The sequence below is a fragment of the Tamandua tetradactyla genome, chromosome 4 (genome assembly GCF_023851605.1).
Source record: "Tamandua tetradactyla isolate mTamTet1 chromosome 4, mTamTet1.pri, whole genome shotgun sequence".
Lineage (NCBI taxonomy): Eukaryota > Metazoa > Chordata > Mammalia > Pilosa > Myrmecophagidae > Tamandua > Tamandua tetradactyla.
In genome coordinates, this window is record NC_135330.1 from 83,412,455 (window position 1) to 83,432,155 (window position 19,701).

A 19,701-nucleotide genomic window follows, 5' to 3' on the forward strand; every position below is an offset into this window, starting at 1 on the left:
CATCCACTCAAGGACGCTTAGCACAGACCCATGATCCATGTCAGGAGGAATCAAGGGCAGGTGGGTCGGGGGAGGCGTGCAGGTGAGAGGCCAGGGCCCAGCCAGGTCTCAAGAAGGAAGATGGCAGGTTTCAGGTTAAGGGGGCCCCACCCTTCCAAGGCATGCACCCCTAGAGCTGAGGGGACCCCACCTCCCAGTTAGAGGCAGGGGCTCCCCAGGCAGGACCCCAGGATCTTCATCTCCTGCCCCACCCTTGCCCTGCAGGTCAGCCCAAGGCTTCACCCAGCATCCATGTGTTCCCGCCGCCCCCTGAGGAGCTGGCAACCAACCAGGCCACGCTGGTGTGTCTCGTCAGTGGCTTCTACCCAGGAAGCATGGACATGACATGGAAGAGAGGCGGCAGTGCCATCTCCCAGGTGTGGAGAACAGCAGGTCCTCAAGCAGGCCAACCACAAGGATGTGGCCAGGAGCTACCTGTCCCTGGACAGCACCCAGTGGAGGAGAGGAGACACCTACAGCTGCCAGGTCACCCACGAGGACAGCACGGTGGAGAACAGTGTCATTGCTGCACAGTGTCCTTAGCTCCCTGCACTACCCTTTCCACGAGGGCCTGGCTGCTGGACCCTGCTGGGGTCACTCCCAACCCTTCTGCCTGATTCCAAAACTCTCTCAATAAAGGATCCTCATTCTCAGTCACGACCTTCCTCTCGGCTCACTTCTTTACATGCACTCGGCAGCTCAAGTCTCCTCTTTCCTAGGTTGAACAGAATCCATTCTTTCATTTAGAAATCCTCCAGGTGACGGAGGTTGGACATTTCCTTGTCACCCTAGAAACTCTGAGAGAAGTTTCCAGAAGAGGGGCATTGAGGCTGCAGCGGGCCCCCAGGCCTGGCCCCATCTCCTGCCTTGGTCTCCTTCACTGTGGGAACTGGGCCTGCGTCCAGATGCCACGACACCCTCTCCGTGGTCACCACGGCCTGCAGGACAGTCTCTCTTCCCCTCCCTGGACATACGGGCCCCCACACGCCAAGACAGTGCCCACCTCCTGGACACCTTTTCTCTCCTCTCTGGAGGACCCACCCACCACACCCTCTTGGCTCAGTGACTCCATGAAACCCCCAGAATGTTCCCCATTCTAGGAATCTGCCAGTGGTCTCTCCAAAAACCTTAATTTCTATCAGAGAACCTGTTCTCTGATCATTTTTTGCTTGTCCCTTATTTAATTTGCATTCTCTCAGGGGTTCCCTGGTTTGGGGGGTCCTTCTCAGTCAAAGTGGAGCAGTGCAAAGAAATGGCCTGCCCCAACCAGTGCTCCAACCCCAACGGCAGCCTTGAAACTAGCCAGGCCATGATGAGCCAGGTTCCTCCATACCAACTCTTTCCCCCTGACTCTGTCCAGGTCCTTACAAATGCCCCACCTGCTCCTGCCTCCTTCCTGTATGGAGCTGCCTTGCAGAATGTGACCACACTGCACACCCTGCTCCAGGGGCTCTACCTCCTGCCTATCCTCCCTTCACTGCTCCTGGCCCTCCTCCGCCCTCTCTACCTTCTGGGTTCACTTCCTCCCCTGGAATGTCCTATGGATGGGGATGCCACAGCTGAGTGACCCTATGTGACCTGCCGAAGGGCCCACTTAGATTCTTCCCTTGACAGCAGGTTCAAAGGCATAGGAGCCAGAGGAGGAAACCAGGAACAAAATTATCACACAAAATGACTGCTTCGAAGCAGGAACTTGCCTGTGATCAACTCTGAGCTCCCCAGGAGCCAATGGGAAGAGGGAAATCAGGACTGCATAACTTCTGTGAGAATAAGTCTTTGCTTGAGGGAAATTGGGATTCTTAACATAGAGGACAGATGGCTTATGTCATCATTTAAACATGGAGGACATGTGTTCCCCGAGGCCCAGCGCTGCTGGGCTTCAGGTTCTAACACACTCCCAGGGGACAGCCTTGGGACACTACAGGGTTAATAAGCCAGTGCTATCAGCCAGGGCAGGTGAGTTACTCTCACTGTCATCACCACATTACATCACTGGGTCAAGGTTGGCACAGCCCCTGCCTCCCCAGTGGATTCTGACAAGATCGAGAAGGTGGACTCTGCCAGCCTCTCGTTTGCTCTAGTGGCCAAGCCTGGCAAGTCCCTGGGCCAGCATCCCGGGTTGGGTCCTTGGTATGAAAACCCATTGCCCAAGAACACCACACTGTTGCCTACCTCCCCTGTGGTGTCCCGGCACCCCGAGCTTCTCCCTGCTCCTTGGAGCCCACGAGGGATGGAGCATTCCAGCATGTGCGGTGAACGGCGTCACCCGCTCTCTTCCCCAGAGCACGTTATAGATGGGAGCACATTTCCATTCAACCCTGGACATCGGTGGGAAGAATAGCTCCAATACACAGATGTGCCTCCCCAAATTGTGCAAAGAGGCTCACCAGCTATGAGGGTCGAGGGTGCAACAAAGGGTGTGGGTACAAATCAGGGCCCAGCCCTGCCCAGCCCTGCCCAGCCCTGCAGGGTCCTGACCTTTAGTTCCCCCCTGCCCCCCACTTTTGGGCCTCTGTGATGTGGGTCCCCAGAAGTGGTCATGGAGGGGCCAGGCTGAGTGTTCTGGTGAGTCCCTCCTTTGGCTTGTTTCCTTTCTGAGGCTGTAACAAATAACCCTCAAATGAGTGGCTTAACACATCACACATTGTGCTGGTTTGAAAAAATGTATGTACCCTAGAAAAGCCACGTTTTAATCAAAATTCCATTTCATAAAGGTAGAATAATCCCTATTCAATACTTTATGTTTGAAACTGTAATCAGATCATCTCCCTGGAGATGTGATTTAATCAAGAGTGATTGTTAAACTGGATTAGGTGACAACATGTCTCCACCCATTTGGGTGGGTCATGATAAGTTTCTGAAGTCCTATAAAAGAGGAAACATTTCAGAGAATAAGAGATTCATAGAGAGCAGAGCAGAACGACACAGCCACAAGAAGCAGTGTCTACCAGCCAGCAACCTTTGGAGATGAAGAAGGAAAATGCCTCCCGGGGAACTACATGAAACAGGAAGCCAGGAGAAGAGAGCAGATGATGCCATGCTCACCACGTGCCCTTCCAGATGCGAGAGAAACTCTGTGTTTGCCATGTGCTCTTCCACTTGAGAGAGAAACCCTGAACTTCATCGGCCTTCTTGAACCAAGGCATCTTTCCCTGGATGCCTTAGATTGGACATTTCTATGGACTTGCTTTAATTGGGACATTTTCTTGGCTTTAGAACTGTAAACCAGCAATTTATTAAATTCCCTTTTTTAGAAAGTTTAGAACAGAATTGTTTCTGGTATATTGCATTCTGGCAGCTGGCAAACTAGAACACACATGTATTGTCTTACAGTTCTGCAGGTCAGAAATCCGAAATGAGTCCCACAGGGAGACAGTCAACAAAGGTATGGGCAGATTCATGTTCCTTCCGGGGGACCAGTGGGGGAATCTGCTTCCTTGCCTTTTCCAGCTTCGAGAAGCTGCACCCATTCCTAATCTCATGGTTCTCCCTCCATCTTCAAAGCCCACATGTGTGGCTTCTTCAAACCTGTCTCTTTCACACACACACACGTCTGCCCATTTCTCTACTTCCATCTTCACATCTCCTTCCCCCACTCTGAGGCCCCCTGTCCTCCCTTTCCCTTATATGGGCACTTGTGATAACATTGGCCCCAGCTGGTAATGTGGGATGACCTCCCCCACTCAGGGGTCTCAGTCACATTTGCAAAGTCCTCATTGCCATGTAAGCCAAGTTTCCAGGGATTGGGACATGGGCCTTTGGAGGCCATTCATCAGCCAACTCAGCTCCACTTCATGCCCTATGGATTTGGGAAACCTTCTCCCACAGTCCTCTTTCTTTCTTTGTGTCTTGCCCAGGCCCTGGTCTGGCCCAGTCTTGGGGGCTTCCCCAGCCCAGGCTCAACTTCCTCTTCTCCCTGTCTCCTGAGGCCCCTCTCCTCTTAGGGTCATGGAGAAGGGACTGATTTTTGCTACAGTTTCAGGGCGCTTCCTTCCCACCCAGCCTTAGTCTTCTCACTACCCTAGGAGGAAGACCCTGCGATGATCTTCGTCTGATGGAAGGGACGCCATGGCCAAGAGCCTATGTGACCTGCCCAAGTTCCCAGCAGGACCTGGAACACACACCTGCCCACTTCTAGGTGCCCAGCTGCCATCCTAAGCCAGGTCTTTCCACTCACCTGCTCACTCTCTGGCTTCTTCCCACCTCAGCTCTGCTCTGTCCAGCTGTATGTCCTGAGAACTCAAAACTCACCCAAATCGGAGCCCCTGCCCAGGATACATGGCCTCAGGAACAGAGGAGAACGAATTCCTAATGCCCCATCCACTTCCTCTGGGTCAAAACTCAGGCTTAGGTTAGGGAATTGTTTATGCATAATGGGCAGGGGTTTCTGTCTAGGGTGGTGGGAACTTCTGGTATTGGATGGTGGTGAGGGCACCACAACATAATGAATGTGACAAATCCCATTGAATTGTATGCTTGGGAAGGACTGAAATGTGATATATATGTTTCCACAGTTTAAAAAATAATAATGACTAAAGAAATGATAACAACTAAAGGCAATACATGATCTTGATGGCATCTAATAATGGAGGAGAAAAGACCCCAAAGAACATTATTGGGACATATGAAAACAGGAATCTAGACTGAAAGATTTATATCAATATTAAAGTTCTTGAGCTTGATAACTGCACTTAAGGTGATTACAAAAGTGAATATTCTTGTTCTTAGGAAATGTACATGGCAGAATTAAGTGTTCAAGGAGAATGATGTGTAAAACTTATTCTCAAATGCTTAGAAAATTGATAGAGATAAGTAATTAGATAGAAAGATACAGATAGATAGATATAGATAGAATCGATAATAAATTTGATGATAGATGAGATGATAAATAGATGATAGATGAGATAGATAATAAATGAGAGAGAGAGAGAGAGAAAGAAAGATGAGGTGAGAGATGAGAATTCCTGGATCCTGAGAGAAGCAGCTGGAACCAGGGTGAAGGAGAGTGGGCTGCAGAGGCCCCCTGCTAGGGACTGACCCTCCCAGGTGAGGGGCCACCGTAGTGCCACAGTGATCATCAACTCTCAGCACCTGGAGCACTGGACAGGTACCTGGTACCAGGCTCTGAGATCTGGAGTAGGGCAGGTCTGGATTTGAGTCCCTGCTATAGCCCTGGGCAGGTCTCTGAAGCCCATGGGGAAGGCAGGGTAAGGGCAAAGGAGACCTGACTCCAGGGATCATCAGACCCCAAGACAAATGTCCAGGAGGGAGCAGCCATCCCTGAAGTGACAGCTCATGGGAGTGACTTGCCCTCTCAGACCCACCTCCCTGAACCTCCCCTGCCTTAGCCCCTCAGTGAAACCTCAGTTGCAACTCCTGTCCTGGGTCCAAAATTGTTCCCCCAAATTCATGTCCACCTAGAACCTTAGGACATGATCTCACCTGGAAATAAGGTCTTTGCAGATGCAAACAAGTTAAGCTGAGGTCATACTGGATTAGGGTGGGCCATAAATCCAATGTGACTGGTGTCCTTATAAGAAGAGGGAAATTTGGACACATGGACACAGACTCAGAGGGAAAATGGCCATTTGAAGACCACAGAAGATATTGGAGTGATGCTGCTACAAGTCATGCTGGGGCTTGCAGGAACTGGAAGAGGCCAGGAAGGCAATGTGGTTGAATAATGCACCCCAGTTTGGACAGGCTCTTGGTCTTGATCCCCATTTCCCTGGGTGGGAACCCATTGTAGATAAGTTCTCCTCAAGATGCAACTTCATTTAAGGTATGGACAGGCTGAATCAGGTTGGGTGTTCATGTGGATGACTGGAGTCCTTTATAAGCAGAGTGAAAGCCAGATGGAGAGAGAAGCCACAGGGCAGCCAGAAGCCAGAGGTCTACAGAACCCAGAAGAGAAGGAGAAGACAGCACCAATGTGACAGAGAAGCCAAGGACCAAGGACGGCCAGCAGCCAGCTCCAGAACATCACAGTCTTCCAGGAGAATGCATCACCTTGCTGACACCTTGATTTGGGGCTTCTCTTGACTTCAAAACCATGAGCCAATAAGTTCTCATTGTTTAAGCTCACCCATTGTATGGTATTTGTTTTAGTTGCTGAGAAACTAAAGCAGAAGGCATTGTGGGTTGAATTGTGTACACTCCCCACCAAGAAATATGTTCAAGTCCTAACCCCCATCCTACAAATGTGACCTTATTTGGAAATAGGATCTTTTAAAGTGTGATTAGTTAGGTGAGGCCAAACTGTAGAATGGACCCTAAGCTAATATGATTGGTATCTGTATAAGATAAAGAGAAGTAACATATACGCAGAAAAAATCACATGGAGTTGGAGGTATCTAGAAGCATTAGAGTGATGCATCTAGAAGCCAAGGAACACCAACGATGACCAACAAACACCAGAAGCCAGAAGAGGCAAGGAAGGGTTCTTCCTCCAGGTTTAAGAGGGAGCACAGCCCAGCCCACCTTGGTTTCAGACTTCTCATATCCAGAACTGGGAGACAATACATCTCCATATTTTAATCCCACCATTTGTGGTACTTTGTTATGACAGCATTGGGAAACTAAGACAGTTTTTAGTATTAGATAGTGTTGTGCTGCTGTAACAAATACTTAAAAACTGTAGAAGCAATGCAGAAGGAATTGGGTAATGGGTACTTGATTGCAATGGTTGGAAGAATTAGATTGCTTTGAAGAGATTGTTGGTAGAAATATGGATGTTAAAGGTGATTCCAGCGAGGGCTTAGAAAGAATTGAGGAGAGCTGTAGAGAAAGCTTGTGTCATCCTAGAGAACACAGGGCTTGTCACGAACAGGATGTTGCTAGACATATGAATGTTGGTGAGGCCTTAGAAGGAAAACACTTGGAAGGAAATGAAGAACATGTTCTTGAATGCTGCAGGAAAGGCATTTGTTATAAAGTGACAGAGAACTTGGTAGAATTGTGTTCTGATGGTGGCTGGAAAGCAGAACTTCTGAACTATAAATTTGGGTATTTAGTTGAAGAGAGTTCCAAGAAATATATGGAAGGTGTGGCCTGGTTTCTTCTTGCTGCTTATAGTAAAACGCAAGGAGAAAGAGATAAAACATTAGGTGCAAAGAAGCCAGCACCTGATGATTTGAAAAATCCTCAGCCAATCCCAGATAAGGCCAAGGGTATGGCTAGACAATTGTTTGTTAATGAGAATAGGCATGTTTTCTGAGGATCCAATCAGCCATCTAGCAGAAGCCAGGAATGAAGATGCATTTATCTGAAAAAGATCTGTGGAGGAAACTTCTTGTCTGCTGACTTGGATCCCCTGTGAATAGCACATGAGATCAACAAGCTTTTCTTGAGGATTTTATACGAGCAGAAACACTGCCAGCCTGGAACGAAAAGGACAGAGAACAAAATGAAGAAAGTATACCTTCAATGGCAGAGCCAAAGATCCACAGGCCAGGACCGATGGGATCTCCTTAGGTTGGGAATGTGGCAAGAGGGGCATTCACCCCAAGTGTGTTGGAAGGACAGAGCATCAAGGCTCAGAAGATGATTCTCAGTCCTTAAAATCTAATGGAATTACCTTTTTAGATTTCAGCCAGGCTTGAGACCGTGATCCCTATTTTCCTCCTAGTTTCTCACTTTTTGGAATGGGTGTGTCTGTCCAATACCTCTCCCACCATTGTATTTTGGAAGTACATCACCTTCTTTCTGGTTTCACAGGTTCACAGATGGAGAGGAATTTTACCCCAGGACAGAACCCATCCAAAGTCTCACCCATAATGGGTTAAGACGAAATTTTTGTTGATGGGTTGATGCTTGAAAGGTTAAGACTTTGGGGGATGGTGGGATGGAGTGAATTATTTTGCATATGGGAAAGACATGGATTTGGGGGTTCCAGAGAGGGGACCATTAAGAGTTTTATTGGGCCTCCCCAAAAGACATGTACAAGTTCTAGCCCCCATACCCATGAATGGGAACTTATTTGGAAATAAGGTCTTTGAAGATATGATGAGCTAAAATGAGGTTAAACTGGATTATGGTGGGCTCTACCCCAACATAGCCAGTGCCCTCACACCTATAGGAATGGCTGCTATTAAACAAACAGGAAACTACAAATGTAGTTTGTAGTGACACTTATGCACTGCTGGTGGAATGTATAAAGGTGCAGCTGCTGTGGAACATAATTTGTTCATTCCTTAGAAAAATAAATATTGAGTTGCCCTATGACCTGGCAATACCACCACTTGGTGTATACCCAGAAGAGCTGAAAGCAGTGACACAAATGGACATTTACACACCGATGTTCATAGCAGCATTATTAACAATTCACAAAAGATTGAAACAATCCAAGTGGCCATCAACTCATGAGTGGGCAAACAAAATGTGGTATGTACATACGGTGGAATATTATGCAGCAGTAAGATGAAATGAGGTGCTGAAGCATATGACAATGAGGACAAACTTTGAGGACATAATTTGAGTGAAAAAAGTCAGACACAAAAGGACAGATACTGTATAATTTCACTTTTAAGACTTACAATAGAAGTAAGTTAACTAAGATGGTATAGAATTGACAGAAATAGATAGATGATAGATAGATAGATAGATAGATAGATAGATAGATAGATAGATAGATATAGATAGACAGACAGATGGATAGATAGTAGATAGATAAAGTGGAATTAAACAATACATCCAGAAGTAGAACCATACAACACAGACAAAATTTGGTCTAAAATTCAAATTTTCTGTGGCACACTATCTAATGCAACCTATCTGGTCAATTTATTTAAACAGCCTAATTATATGGAACCTGGAATATGCAATAAGATCTTATTATTTTGTACAGGTCAATGTAATACTCAAATACAACCCAGAGCCTTTGAACAGAAAATAAAAATGTATTTGTAAATCCCCCTGAGGAATTGGGAGAAAAGTGGAACTATTAAAATTCCACACCTGTGCAATTCCTGATATTACTGTAGGCATTAGGGACTCCCAGTTCAGTAAGCCATGCTCTTGATCTTTTCCCCCCCCTGCATGGGCAGGCACCGGGAATTGAACCTGGGTTTCCAAAATGGCAGTCAAGAACTCTGCCACTGAGCCACCATCACACTGCCCCAAGCTCTCCATCTTGAGGCATGACCCTATGAAACTTATTTCTGCAATGGTGAACCTAGGCCTACATGGAATGATGCCTAAAACTCTTTTGTTGCTCAGATGTATCCTCTCTCTATAGGGTGATTCTATAGCTAAACTCAGTACCCTCCCTGCTACATGGGACATGACTCCCAGGAGTGTAAGTCTCTCTGGAATTGTGGGATATGACTCCCAGGGATGAGCCTGGAGCTGGCATCATGGGATTAAGAATGACTTCTTGAACAAAAGGGGGGAAAGTAATGGAAGAAACCAATGTTTCATTGGCTAAGAGATTTCAAATAGAGTTAAGAGGTCATTCTAGAGGTTATTCTTATGCAAGTTTTAGTCAGATACTTCAAACCACAGTACCTTCATGCCCCAACCAACAATACTCCTTAAAACCCTAGAGAGTGCCCTGGGTTCTATCTAAGTCACTAAGAGTTTTTCTTAGTAAGTTTCTTTTCTCAGAAATTTAGGGCCTCCAGATTGATCCTAGGCCAGATATTTCCTGAAGCCCAGAGGCACTCTCTGTCCAAGAACATCAACCAGGTTCACTCCTCTACCCCAGAAGTCAACACCCCTTTCCAGTGCAAAGAATTTAAAATGGTCGTTACCCAGATATCCCTGAAGACTGAGAAAAAGATCAAATGAGGGGAAGGAGGATTAACTGAGAAATCAGGATTTAACAAAGGACCGTGACTTCTTATTCATCATATAGAGCTTTCTTTTTCAGAGTCCAGTGTTTTGGGATGGCCAGAAGGAAATACTGAAGTTGTTGAGCTATAAGCCAGTAGCCTTGATCTTTGATAATGGTTGCATAACTATACTGCAAAGAAACAAAACAGATTTCATGTTTTGATACTATAAAACCATCAGAGTTACTGCAGTTTGAGGAAACAGACTTTTAGGCTGCTGGACCATCTAATCGGCTTCACGCCTATCAATAAACTTCCTCCCTTTGAAGCCCCAGGCTCTCATGAATTGGTATTTGAGCATCAGGCAGACTTTTGACCTGCCATGGTTTTGCAGCAGCGGTCATGGCCCATCCGGAGCCCCAGGCCAGCACTCAGTTCTCTCGGGACCACCCACTCCCATACCCTGGTCCCAGAACCAGCTCTCAGGCCCCAGCGGCTCAACTTGAAGGGCCAGCATTCCTCCAGGTGGACACATTGTGGGGAAGGATGTCCCAGAGGTAGCACAAGGCCTGGATTCCTCTGTGGTCTGACAAGCCTGAGGAGAGAAATGGGGCCGCTGCCTGTGTGGGCCAACCTAGGGACTGCATGGGAGCCCCTAAACCTAGGGCACAGGACACGCAGGAGGGGGAGGGAACCTGAGGCCCTGCCTGGTTCTGGGACCCAAGTACCTGCCCTTAGCATCCCTCCTACCCACCCTCCCTACCCCCGGGCCTCCTGCTCTCTGAAGGGCAGGGACTGAGGTGTCAGGGAAGAGTCTGGTTTCCTCCACAGCTGAAAAGCCAGGGCTCAACATAGTGTCCTTTTCAGGATGAGTGCAGGGGAGGAGAAAGGGCTGCTGAGTGGGGGCCTGGGGAGGGGAGGGGAGGGTTGGAGGCTGGTTGGGGATCTGAGGAAGGGGAAGGGAAGGGTTCTCTGGGGTCCTGGGGAGCTTCCAGCTGAGCTGAGCTGGACTGGGTGACTCTCCCGTCTGACCTGCTCTCCCTCCAGGAAGTCCTCAAAACACTGAGGGCACATGGCCTGGCCAAGCCTGGACAATGACCACCCTTCTTCTTCCCCCACCAGTATTTGCTGAGCCTAGAAGCAGTGGGAAGGAGAAGGGGCCTGCTCCACCTTGGGGCAGAAACAAATACTCCATTGCACACTTATCATATTGTGACTCATACAAACAGCGAGTCACCTGAACACAGCGCAGTGGCAGTCAGAGGGACACAGTGCAGTGACAGAAGGACACAGTGCAGTGGCAGTCAGAGTGACATGGTGCAGTGGCAGTCAGAGGGACCAGTGTAAGTCACCTGAACACAGTGCAGTGGCAGTCAGAGGGACACAGTGCAGCGGCAATCAGAGGGACACAGATAGTGAGTCAGCTGGATGCAGCACAGTGAGTCAGAGGGACATAGCACAGTGACAGTCAGCCGGGGACAAACATGAGTCAGCTGGACACAGTGCAGTGACAATCAACAGGACAGCAGGACACAGTGAATCAGCTGGATATAGTACAGTGACAGACAGCTGGACACAGAAAATAAGTCAACTGGACACAGCACAATGACAGTCAGAGGGACCCAGTGAGTCAGCTGGACATGGCACAGTAACAGTCAGAGGAATACAGTGAGTCAGCCGACACAATGCAGTGACAGTCAGCTGGACATACTGCAGTGACAGTCAGAAGGACACAATGAGTCAGCTGGCACAGTGCAGTGACAGTCAGAGGGACACAGTGAGTCCCTGGCACAGTGCAGTGACAGTCAGCTGCTGTGAGCTGGCATGTGTCTCAGGGATAGGTGCTCATTTCCAGCCCACAGCCCCCTCATTCCCACCACTCTCCAGTGTCTCTAACCCCTGCCCAGATCTGTCCCCCTGGTCTTCGTCCATGGCGTGCTCCTCACTGCCACCTGGCCCAAGAGCCGCTGTCCTAACTCCCTGCCCCCCACGGGCACCAACCCCAACATCAGGATGGGGGCCCATTGCCCTGAAGGAGGCCTGGGTCCTGTTCTCCAAGTGTCCACATCCCTGCGGCCTGCACGAGGTGCGTCATGGGTATGGTCACTAATCTGCCCGTCTCTAACCTGCATCATGGCCCACCCCTGGGGCCGCCAAGGCTTTCCCACACTAGCACTGATGGGTCTTCCCCCAGAACACTGTTGTACAAGTCTCCAGGAGACACATGTGCCAGCGCAAACCCGAGGACCCCTTCTTTTCTAGAGTGACATGGGGAAGTCTCTGCTCCTGTCTGTCACCTTGAGGAACCACAGGCAGCAGGGTGCATACTCTGGGCCTCGGGCAGTGATGGCAGGGAGGGTCAGAGGGCAAGGGCCAGTCTTGACATGCATTCTGAAAAGCCAGCTGGGCCGTTGTGAGCACATCAGACCTAAGCTTGCTTGGCCAGTCATTCCATGAGTGACCACCTCCCCTAGGGGAGCAGTGGGTCCTGGACTTCCCAGGACACTCCCACTCCATGCCTGTCCTCCTGGTGTGATATCAGCAGTGATATATCACACTCTCCCCTCCCGGAAATGCTCCAGATGGGACAATAAATCATGCCCATCCCGGGAGCCCTTGAGGACCTCCTCACTCCAGCCAAGCCCAGGGAGGCCGGCTGTGACCCGACAGCACCTCCCATGCAGCAAGCAGCACAGTGGCCAGCTGGAAAAGGCCCTCTGGGCAGCCTATCCCCAGGAAAACTGCAAGAACCAGGGAGAATATCAGTGCAGCCATGTCCACTTGGGGGGGCAAGGACAGCCAAAGGTCTGAATGACCCACCAGGGCACCTGTTCCCAAGAGGGCAGCCAGGGTCTGTCTCCACACAGCACCCCCTAACGGGGTTTCCTCTTTCTTTATTGATATCAGTGCCCCTTGCTTGGCTGTAGATCCCTCTTGCCAGCCCATCTTGGGGCTGGCGGGGAGTGGGCAGCCCCTGCTTGCCGAGTGCCTGGCCTGCGTGGAGAGGTGCTGGGATCTCCTGACCACAGAGATGATGGGGGAGAGAAAGGTCCAGAAGTTACAGCCAAAGAGGAGCCACCTGACCCTATGCAAGGGTTGGCGGCAGGTGGCCTGCCCAGATCCTGGACAGACAGACCTTCTCCCCACCACCCCGGGTCCAGGACCAGAGCAGGCTGGGAGAATTCTCCCTGGTCCAGCTGGGGTTTCAACTCAGTTCTGGTGTAGACGAGGTGGCAGTGTAGAAACTGCCCAGAGCATAGTTACACATTCAGCATCTCCTCACTGGGTTGGGGACACAGCGGTGGACAGCACAAGGACAGGGGTGCTGGAAGGGTTCATGCTTGGGGAGGCAGAAATAAACCTCATTGACGAGTGAGTGGTATTGCGTACTCAGTGATGGGATGAGTACTGGGGGGAAATGAAGTGGGGGTGGGGGGTAGGGACGTGAGGGCCAGGGCTTCACTAGGAGGCAGCCAGTCCAGGAGGCACCCTGGTCTCAGGATCTGGTCCTTGAGGCTGAGCGTTGGTGGCTGGGGTGCAGCTTCAGTTTCCCTTTCTGAACAGTTGAGTGGAAGCTAATGGAAACTTCCCTGGAAAGAATGGACAGTTTGATGGCAAATGGAAGTTTTGCAATCAGCAAAGTCCTCTGCATGCTTATTTTCATGGTGCTTGTTGTCACCGTTATCATTGAGGTGTTTCAGCCCCTACCGCCCTAGGCACTCGCTCCCAATTGCGCCCCACCCCACCCCCACCACCCAGTACAGCTGGCCTGGTGAGACCAAGAGTCTCTGACACCCAGAATAGCTGGGGAAATCCCACAGGGCCCAGCTTTGGCAGTAGGTGTTTTCTCCTCTACCTGGGGTGGAAGCAGGGGGACAGGGTGAGAACTTGGGCCCTGGAAGCTTCTGCCAGTTCTGTGAGAGCCCACCAGCCTCACCACCCGAACCCCATGCCCAGGCCAGACCCAGCCAGGTAGGGTCTTGAAGTCCCAGCTGATCAACAATCAGAAGTGTATCTTCTGTTCTGGAATATTTTATTGGGAGTGGGGGGTTCTGCCCCATCCCCAGGACTCCCCAGGAACCATTTTAAATGCCAGTTATGGGGCTGTAGCTGACCGTGGGGCCCAGTGAGGCACTCAGAGCTCAGGGGAGCCCCAGAGGTTAGTACTGGCCAGAGCTGGACATTGGGACGCTGCCCACTGCCTCCAGATGTAGAACTCCTCGGGGTGGGGGTGGGGTGCAGCAACCCTGGGGAAGGGGAGAGGACATGGCCCTCACAATCACCAACCTCTGAATCTGAGGCCTGAGGTAACAAGGAACCCAGAAACATGGCTGTCTCCAAGAGGTCTCATGGGGTGGACAGGAGCTTGGACCAGTCATTGCTCGTCTGTCCATCTGTCTATCATCGTCCATCCATCCATCCATCCATCCATCCGTCTGTCCACCCATGTATCCACCTGTTTACCCATTCATCCCTCCGTCCACCCATCCACCATTCATCCATCTGTCCACCTGTCCACCATTCCTCCATCCATCCACCTGTCCATCTGCAAACCCACCCTGAGGTCTCCTGGGAGCCAGCCTGTGTGGGATCCTGGGATCCTCACATTCCAGGCAAGGCAGGTCTAGCTCAGTCAAAGTGAAACCTGAAATGTGCTTCCTTGTTCACAATGGGAAGACAAGGGGGCCTCAGCACTGTGGTGGCCAAGAGGCCTGTCCCAGCTCAGCCTGGAGCTTGGCACAGAGGAGACACCCCACCCCACCCCGAGGATGACATAGGACAGGAGGATGCTGAGAGTCCCCCGCCATCAGCAAAAGTGAAAGGTGGCATGAGGGGACAGCAGCTTCAAAACAAGGCATGAGCCAAAAGGACGTTCCTGGGACACATATGAACCAGGAATTTAGACTGTCAGCTGTATATCAATGTTAAAGTTCTTGGACTTGGTAACTGCACTTGGGTGGTTACATAAGTGAATATCCTTGTTCTCAGGAATGTTCATGGGCATATTAAGTGTTCAAGGAACACAATGTATGCAACCTACTCTCAAATGTTTAGACAATAGATGATGGATGCATAGATGGATGGACATATAGAATAAGAAGGCAAGGGTGGTGAATCATGAGAAGTTGGTGGTTCTCAGGCATCAGTTGTCATTTTGTCCCACATCAGGGGCTCTGCACCTGTGTTCCCTCTGTCTGGAATACATGTCCTCTCCTTCCACCCCAACTCCACCTGGCCAACGTCTTGTCTCCTCCAGTTCTCGGCCTTCCTTGCCTTCCCACCAGGCGAGTCTTCTCAGTTATCCAGTCTTCCAGGACTCCCTGCTTTTCCTACAAAGCTTTGCTCACAGTTGAAATGAACTCTTTGGGGAAGTGTTTGTCTAGCACCTACGCTTCACTGTTTTGTTCCCAAGGCCTCGGATGCTAGCTGCCTTCTAGAAGGTGTTCTTCTAAACAATGTCTAGTGTTTTGGTAGACATATAAAGCACGAAGGGGAAGGAGGCAATAGTGACTCCAAGATTTCGAGGTGGGATGATATTGCTATTGCTAAACAAAAGCTGCACTTAAGGAAGGGAAGCTCCTGAGTTTTGGTTTGAAACACCTGAAGGCACTGGAGGACACACCCAGGATGAGATATTCAGGAGACAGTTGGGGCCATGGTGAGAGATAAGGGTTGCGGGTATAGATTTGAAAAAAACTTGGTGGACCTGGGTATCTGAGTGGTGGCGGGGGGTCGGGTTGGAGTTCATGGAACAGGTTTTGTATTATTTTTGCAAGTGTCTTGTAAGTTTGAAGTTATCTGCCCATGTCACCCCTAAAAAAGCCAGGGTGTAGGAGTCAGACCCCAGGGCTGGAGGGGCTCTGGGAGAAAAGGGCACCCCTGGGGGGGTCGGCATGAGCAGAGGCTCACAGGGGACAAATGCAGCACCCCTTCTTCCTGCAAGGCCTCAGTGGGGTGCTGCACACCAAGACACCCACAGGGGCCCCCGAACCCTCCTGCAAGACTCCAGCCTCCTGTGTCCCATACCACCCAAGGAGGCTCCTTCCCTGGGTCCTCTGACTCTTCTCTGGGCCAGGCCCTGCCAGGGCAGGGAGTGGGAGGGAGGGAGAGGGCCCGGGCATGTCCTTGGGGAGGGGGAGAATCAGGCAGAGCAATGGAAAGGTGCCGAGGATGCTGGAGCGAAGCCCAGGCCAGCTTCCCCAAAAGGACATCACAGCAGGTGCAGGGTAGATGTGGGCAGGGCTGTGGGCAGGGCTGAGGTTGGGGTCAGGTGGAGGCATGCTGAGTCACCCAACAGGCCGGAGAGATGCAGCCAGAGAGCCTCCAGAGGGATGGCGATGGGCTCATAGGGGACAAGGCAGGGAAAGAGACCTTCAGGCCAGACTCCCGACAGACTTGCCATTGTCAACGGCAGCTGTGCCCATGTGGGGGCCCTGCTGAGCTGGGCCATTGCCTGAAACCATGGATGAAACTCACCGACACCTGCTGAGTCATCCATGCTTCCAGGCTCAGCCTCCTATTTCACGGAGAGGGAAACTGAGGCTCTGAGTGGTCACGGCCCCTTAAGTGAGGCAGACCTGGCTTCAGTCCTGGCCTCTGTGTGATGAGTGGGGAAACTGAGGCCGCACGGGGCCTTGCCCTCTATACTCATGAGGGGTGACCTTTGCCCTTCTGCAGCCCTGATCCCAGAGCAGACGTCCCCACTCTCTGCCCCCCTGCAGTGTGTTGCTGGAAGAGGGAGGGGCTTCTGGCTGGGGGGTCACAGAGCATCCTTCCTGCTGGAGGAGCCTGGGGGACTGGGAGAGGGACACCAAACCAGGCTGGAAGGATCAAACAAAGCAGAGCTGGGCCCACACCCCAGGGCCAGACTCAGACCTCATCGCCCTTGACCTTGTGTTTGACTCTAAGCCTCAATTTCTCCATCTATACCACAGGGTGATGAAAAGAGTCTTTACCCACTGGGTGGGTTTGGGGTTAGATGAGAGGAAGCCTGCAGCAGGCCCAGCTGTGGGGACCCTCACAAACCCTAGCCACTACAGTCATCCCCGTGCTTGCCTTCAACATGCTGTGTGACCCTGAGCAGGCTCCTTTCCCTCTCTGGGCCCCCACCTTCCTGTCTGCTCTAGGAGGGACTGGGTGAGGCCCCTGAGGCTGCCAGCAAGGGAAAGCTCAGGATTGCTGAAAGAAGGGGCTGGGGGAGGCCCAGAGTCCCGAGGCAGAAGTGGGGATGGGGACGGAGGGGATTGGGGGGGCGGGGATGGAAAAAGTCTCCCCCACTGCTCTGGGGATCCTGCCTATAGCTGGGAAGCCCCAAGCTAAAGTTAACCCCACGGTGGCCGAAACCAGAACATGAGGTGTCCAAAGGGGAGAAAGAAGAGGGCCCAGGGAGGGGATGGCCAGGGCTGCAGGAGGAAGCAGCCAGAGGTCCAGAGTCCCAGCCCTGGGCCCTGCCTTGGCAAGAATGAGCCAGTGGGCACACCAGCGGGGACGGGTTCCCACTTCGCAGGAGGGGATCTGGGCCCTGCGTCTACTGCCTGGAAACACAGCCGCTCTCACAAGCCACCCTACTCAGAGTAATTTCTTGGGGCCCCCTCACTGGTCAAGGGCCCAGAGATGCCACCCACACAAAAGGGACAGCTGGGGTGGACGTTCACGGAGGGGGGGGTGCGGCACATCTGGTGGAAACAGGCAGCTGGGAAGCTGGGAACTCAGCTGGGAAGCTCACAAGGGAAGGTGGTCTGAGCTCTCTTTGTGGGAGGTCATGATACTAAGCAGAGAAAAGTCTAGAAGAATCTATGCCAACCCCTTAGAAGGGGTCACTTGGGTAGCGAGATCAGATGGTTTATTTATTTTCTCTTCATACTTTTCCACATTTTCAGATTTCTCCAAGAATGGGCATTTCTTTTATCATCCAAAAACAAAATCATGAACTGATTTGTAAAGATAAACAACTGTCTAAAAAAGGTGTCAGATTAGAATGACATCTGGAAAGTCTGGAATACAATGTCATCCCAAAGAGGACACGAGAAAAGAAGTGTGTGTGTGTGTGTGTGTGTGTGTGTGTGTGTGTGTGTCTACATACATACCTATGTTCACATCCTCACCCACACCCACATCTCTGTTTATTCCCGTATCCATACCTATAGCGCATCTGTGCCCATGTCTGCATCGCACCTGTCTCCAGACCCTCCATCTGTGCCCATATCTGCATCCACATCCGTACTTAGACCCATACTCATATTATTAATTGGGGGGTTTTGTGGGTGGTGGACCCATGGGTAATTTTTATTTTCATTTTGCATATTTGACTTTTCTAAAATTTTTAAATAAAAATTATACATTTGTCTTGTAATGATGGAAAATAAGTTTTAAACCTAACTCTGTGAGTCGAGGACCGTGACCTAAAGCACAAAGGGGCAGGAACCCAAAACCTACCCCCCCTCCAGGCTGCCCAACTCCCACCCCAGCTCCCCCTTTCAGGACCCCGGTGGACAAAGGAAAAGCTGCTGTCCCAAAGGTGTGACCCATTCCCAGGTCTCCAGACTCTTCTCATTTGCCACAGCCCCAGCCCAGGGTCTGGTACATCCAAGGCTCTCACTAAACAACATCACACGGTTCACCTCCCCACCCACCAAACACCATCCAATCACCTCCACCCCCACCCACCCATCCACCCACCCACCAAACACCATCCAATCACCTCCACCCCCACCCACCCATCCACCCACCCACCCACCAAACACCATCCAATCACCTCCACCCCCACCCACCCATCCACCCACCCACCCACCAAACACCATCCAATCACCTCCACCCCCACCCACCCACGCATCCACCCACCCACCAAACACCATCCAATCACCTCCACCCCCACCCACCCATCCACCCACCCACCCACCAAACACCATCCAATCACCTCCACCCCCACCCACCCATCCACCCACCCACCCACCAAACACCATCCAATCACCTCCACCCCCACCCACCCATCCACCCACCCACCCACCAAACACCATCCAATCACCTCAATCCCCACCCACCCATCCACCCACTCACTCATCCACTCGCCCTTCTTCCCATCACCTTTTTATTCATTCATGCACACTCTTAACCCTTTTCTAACGAAATAGTTTTAAACAGCCTTAACATGCAGAACTATGGCTTCCCAGGAGGGTTGTGAATCCATCTCTACAGATCAGCCAGATTCCGTTGAATTAGCTCAGTTAGGGGGCACTACAGCAAGTTGTGGGGTTGCTCTGGGGTTTCAAGGCAGAGGAACTTTTCCAAGCAGGAAGCTGATCATATCTCCTGTACTTAACAGTTCTGCATTTTTTTAAACCCGAGCCAGCACATTCTGATTGTGTCGCTGATATGCTGAATTCCGACATCAAACCTTCGCTGATGGGTATTCAGCTTTCTTTGTGGAGGTTGGTGACAGTGGTGACTGCGAGTGCAAGTACCAGCTGCTGCCACACTCGGTCTTTGCAGAGCTGGGAAATGGAGACGGCTGAGTCCTGGAAAAGTTGCCGCAACTTCTGCTTGTGCTCGGGCTGCTCGGCGGCCGCCATCTCCTCCTGGAGCTCGGGGAGCAGCCGCTCATCCTGCTGCTTTTTCTTTCAAGGATCAAATTTTTGAGCCTTGCTGCTCTCACGTGGAGAACCAGTGCTCGGCCTGGATCCTGGGTCTCAGCTTGGTTTTCTCCTTTGGCTGCTTCACCGTCAGCGGTCTTCCACGGCCTCGAAGCTGCTGCAGCTCAGATCCTGCTCAGGCGGGACAGACAGAAGCGCCCTGGGGAAAGGACCTGCTGGCCTGAGCCATGCCCGCGGCCTCCACAGCCCGGAAGACTCCACCTGGGACCTGCCTAACCCCAGGCCGAGCCGGAGGGCACAGT